Source organism: Miscanthus floridulus, chromosome 19 (assembly GCF_019320115.1).
Source record: "Miscanthus floridulus cultivar M001 chromosome 19, ASM1932011v1, whole genome shotgun sequence".
NCBI lineage: Eukaryota > Viridiplantae > Streptophyta > Magnoliopsida > Poales > Poaceae > Miscanthus > Miscanthus floridulus.
Genome location: NC_089598.1, coordinates 3,963,437 through 3,968,562, shown reverse-complemented (window position 1 = coordinate 3,968,562; position 5,126 = coordinate 3,963,437). Strand labels below are relative to the sequence as shown.

General features: G+C 51.0%; 1 pseudogene; it reads right to left on the bottom strand.

Moving 5' to 3' along the window:
- Window positions 1-292: 292 nt before the first annotated feature.
- On the bottom strand, window positions 293-1,847 carry LOC136525404 (probably inactive leucine-rich repeat receptor-like protein kinase At3g28040; annotated as a pseudogene).
- Window positions 1,848-5,126: the final 3,279 nt, after the last annotated feature.

Here is a 5,126-nt window from a genome sequence, read left to right as displayed (position 1 = left end):
TTTTATAGGTTCTCAAAACAAAGTTGAGCTGAGATTTTAGAGGAAACTGAAAATTGGTGTTGCCTATTAGATTGAGGAGAAAATTCCTTGATTGCCATCGAAAAATATAACAATCCCTTTGTTGCCATTCAAAATTATCTCATCCCTTCATTGCCATCCAAGTAGATTTTTTCTTCCCTTTATTGCCATTCCGTCAATTTTATCGCTGCACACGAGCGACTCACCGCTGCACATGGCGGCCGGACGTTGGTTGGTTGGTTGGTTGTGACTCGTGACTGACAGTCAGGATGGATCAGAAGGAGGCTTCCATTCTGCCGCCGCCCACGGGCACCTTGATGACCTGCAGGATCTGGACCACCTCCGCCATGGAGGGCCGGTTGGACGGGATCTGCGACATGCACACCATGCCCAGCTTGAGCACCGGCAGCACCTACTCTTCCGGGACTTGACCGCCCATGCTCGGGTCCACACACTCCAGCGCGTTGCCGTGCTCCAGCAGGACGCGCGCTTGGTCCATGAGCACCACCACGTCGTCGTCCCCGTACTCTACGGCGCGCCGCCCCGTCACCAGCTCCAGGATCAGCACGCCCAGCCCGTAGATGTCGCACTTCTCGTTCACATGCAGGCTCTGGCACGCCGCCGTCCACCGGCTTCCCCGGCAGCAGCCGCGCCAGCCCAAAGTCGCCCACCGCCGGGTTGCACTCCGCGTCCAGCAGGAAGATGTTGCTCGGCTTCACGTTGTAGTGGACCAGCGGTGGCCGGAACGCCTGGTGCATGTGCGCCAGCGCCCGGGACGTCCCGGACACCACGCGGAACCGCTCCTCCCACGTCATCGGCGGCAACTCCGCCCCGCCGCCGACGCCGTGGAGCCGCGCCTCTAGGCTACCGTGCGCCGCGTAGTCCGTGATCAGCAGCTGCAGCTGCGGCGTCCAGCAGTAGCCCTTGAGCGGCAACAGGCTCGGGTGCCGCGCCTTCCCCAGCACGCGCACCTCCTGCTCGAACTCCTCGCGTGACCACCCCATGTTCGCCGCCACCAGCTTCTTCACCGCCACCACCCGCCCGTCGCCCATGGGCGCGCGGTACACCGTGCCGAACGCGCCTCGCCCGATCTCCATCGCCTTGCTCAGCAGCGTGTTCCTAGACATGGACGTGGAGGCCGGGATGATCCCGGAGAGCTGGTTCCTAGACAGTCTCAGGTACTTGAGCGCCTTGAGGTCGCTGAGCGAGTCCGGCAAGCTTTCGGTGAGCGTGTTGTCAGATAAGTCCAGGTGCTGCACCGCGGCCAGTTTGCCGAGCCAAGCGGGGACGTCGGGACGGTGCCGAAGATCAATGGTGCTAAGGTGCGGGCATAGGCCGATGTCCACCGGGACGGCGCCGAAGAACCGGTTGCCACTAAGGCTAAGGGTCTTGAGGTTGTGGAGCCTGGCAATGCCGTCGGTGATGGGGCCCAAGAACTGGTTATGTGACAGGTCGAGCGTGCGCAGGCGCTCGAGCGGCCAGAGCGCGCCGGTGAAGTCGGGCGAGCTAGAGAGCTGGTTGTCGGACACGTTGAGGTGGAACAGGAGCGGGCTCTTGGCCGTCAGCATCCGCGGCGCATGCCTGTCTGTCACGCAGGCGCAGCAGCTCACGACGAAAGTGAAGTGACCCACGAGGCCACGCCATCGGATGACCTGAGCAGCTGAGCACGGGTAATGAGAGTCGTGCCGTCGTCGTCCTCTCTCGCGCGAGCTAGAGGCACTGAGCGTCCACGTCTCCTGTCCTAGCCGGCCGGGGACGTTCTGGAATGTTTGCTTCCACACGCCAACTGTGTCATGCCCGTACAGAACGATGGCGATCGGGGGGTTCATCGCGTCCGCCGGTAGCTGGCTCGTTCACTGTCTGACAACCCATGAAACAGAGCAAGACACTGGTAATAGTGCAGTAACAAGAGCCTGCATTTGGTTGCTGTAGGAGCAGATGAGCAGGAGTACGTTCATCATGCATGCCAGTTGCCAGCCCGGTGGCCGGTCGCCGAGGCAGCCCGTGCGGCTTGCCGGCTTGCATGCGCAAATGTCAACGCCACTCCAGTTTCCAGCTAGCAGCTCACCAGTTGCGGCCATTGAAGGCCTGCCTAGGCAGCCATGGCACGAGTGATGAGGCCCCTCGTGCGTGCGAATGCAAACGTGAACGCGAAGCCACGGCCCTGCCCCTAGTGTCGAGACAGGAATTGAATCGGAGGCAGACAGCATAGGCCGGCCGGCACCCCTCCCCCGTGCGCGCGGTCGTGTCGTGGTACAGGCTACGCGGGCTACGGGGGTGCCGGGTGCACGCACGTGAGCGCGCGCACCGTAGCGTGGAAGGACGGCCAGCCGGCAGCGCATCTACGCCGCCCGTCACGTCGAGCGCCAAGGAGGGGTTAGGGCAGGGGCCTAGGACTACGAAGCCGGTCACGGTATGCGGGCGCTAAGAGCGAAAGAGACGAGACCGCCACATGTTTCAACGGTGCATACGATGGTTTAACGAGAAAGTAACGACGATGGCAGATAAGAGAACAAAAAATATAAACCAATGGCAACCAAGGGAACATGTAAATCTAAATGGCAATGAAGGGATTAATATAGCTTTGGATGGCAATGAAGGAATTTTCTCTAGATTGAGAGGGCGTTGGATGATATTGATGTGGGTAGTGCATTAGGCATGAGGTCCACACCGTTTTTGTCAAGATCATTGAAAATGTTGGGCACTTTGCTGCTTGACCCATGAGAAGTGTGGGGCGGCGATCATCACCACCTTACTTTGAGGTAGTAATGATGAGGAAACTTGCTGTGATGGCCTGCATCTTGGTAACCATACACCACTTTGAAATTCGTGGTGGACATGCAATAAATGAAACCTTAGACTTGCTATGTTCCACGTGATGATTGGATATCGTTGTTTCTATATGAGTGATTGAGTCGGTACCTTCTATTTATAGCTTTAGTATAGGTGGAGATGGACCTGTTTGATACATCTTATAAGCTGCTTATGGCCAAAATAAGATAAAATGAAAAGCCAAATGGTATTCTCATGACGCTTCTCCTAACCGCACCAGTTTGTACTAAAACACAAAAGCCGAGTCAGGCCTACTTATTTTTGGTCGCCACTTTTCATTCATTTGTGCAACTTATGGAAGAGGCGCTTTTTGTAACTAGACATGACCAATGTTATTTTGCTAATCTACTAAATATAGATTATAGCCATTATGGGAGGGAGGCTGGGAGCACCACTTGTCCTAGTTGCTACACCGTGGTAAATGGACGCAATGGTGAAACACAGTACCATCACACATTTGTTGTATCAGGCTGAACTGAAAATCTGGTCCTTGGTTCATCGAATATCCCCCAAAGTATTTCCATGCTCCTGACCATTAACTCCAGTACATGATCTTTCTCTGATAATTCTTTGTTGCAGCCCCCTCATACCTACCCCAATTTGATTTATACCAAGCATTCAAATGCTTACATCCTTGTTTACATTCAAGAAACTAACAAAGAGAAAAATTTATCTTTGATTTGGATGATGAAGACATACAACAACATCCACTTTCAATTTCCTCTAATACATCAATTCATAATCTCCCTCTCACATGGACATAAATTGGTTTCTGACTGAATGAATTATTGTTCAAGGTGGTTGAATAGATGCAAATAAGTTCTATTTCATCACATGTGTGCTGTTCAAAAGGCATGAAACAAGAAAGAGACATGTACAAATCCCTCAAGGCACTATGGGTCGATATAAGGAGCTAGAGGCCAGAGGTAAAACAGAGTTTTTTTAGAAACATTATGTAAGGACCTTGACGTCGCCTAGAGGGGGATGAATAGGCATACCTAAAAAATTCTTAAACACATACTTGAAACTGCGGATTAGTACACTGTCGGAAGTTATGATAGCTGTCAAAACTTCTGACACCCAGAAGTTCTGACAGTTGTGGGTACTTCTGACAATCGAAAGTTCTGACGCTTGTTGGAACTTTTGACGCCTATGAAGGAATACAAAATCAGAGTCAAATTGACTTCAAATTTAGATCTATGAATTACCCCACTTCCTTATGGATAGATGAAGCTGTCCAAGTACTCCCTTGACCTTGGAGCGCCACCAATTTGTAGATTGGGAACAAAACCTAAGAAATAGCTTGAGGAAGAGAGAGAGAGAGAGACAATGAAGAACAAGTATAGAACAATACTAAAGCAAGAATACAAGAGAGACAAGGTGATTATCCCATGGTTCAGCTCGCCACTAAAGCTTGCCTATGTCCACATTGTTGAGGAAGCCACTAAGGCTTTGGTCTCTTTCAACCTTATACTCGTTCTCAAGTCAAGAGAATGAACTCTTGAGATGAGGGTTGATTTCACTAGATGATTGAGGGTGATACAAACTTTCCAAGGTTCTCCCACAAATCAGGAAGCTCTTGGATGACGTCTAGCCAGCTAGGGGCAAAACCCCAAGAGTAACAAACGCAAATCCAACCGGCTTAACAAAGAAATCAAGTGCTCAAGCTTTGAATCGATATTTCTCTCACCAAATCCTTCTCTCAACTCAATCTCTTCCAAGATTTGAAGCTAGGAGCAAAGAGGAGAGAAGAGAGGGTTATGGGAGCAAGGAGGCACTTCTCTGAAGTTTGGGGCATAGGAGAGTGAGTGAGTAACGGTTAGAAATGAGGAGGGTGGTATTTATACCCGAAGGTAAAAATGACTGTTTAGATCTGCGTCGGAACTTTCGACACAGATCGCTAGAACTTCCGACACCTAGGGTTATTCAAAATGTTGAGCAGAGTGCTAGTCAAGAAGTGTTGGAAGTTCTGACACCTTTAGAAACTTCTGACAGCAGTTGAAACTTCCGACACTCGAAAGTTCTAACGCTTGTTGGAACTTCTGACAGTCAAAGGTTAGAAAACTAGTCCTAAGTGTTTGTGCAGTGCTAGAGTGTCTCTCAATTGATTTTAGTTAAATACTTGAGCACTCTATCTTCCTCAGACCACTTAGATTGCATCCCTCTTTATAGTGCGGCATATCCTAAACTCAAGATCAAAAGAATATAACCATTTTAACCACTTGAGTCTTCATATGCCACTTCTTCTCAATATCACTTCATAAGGGGTTGCAATC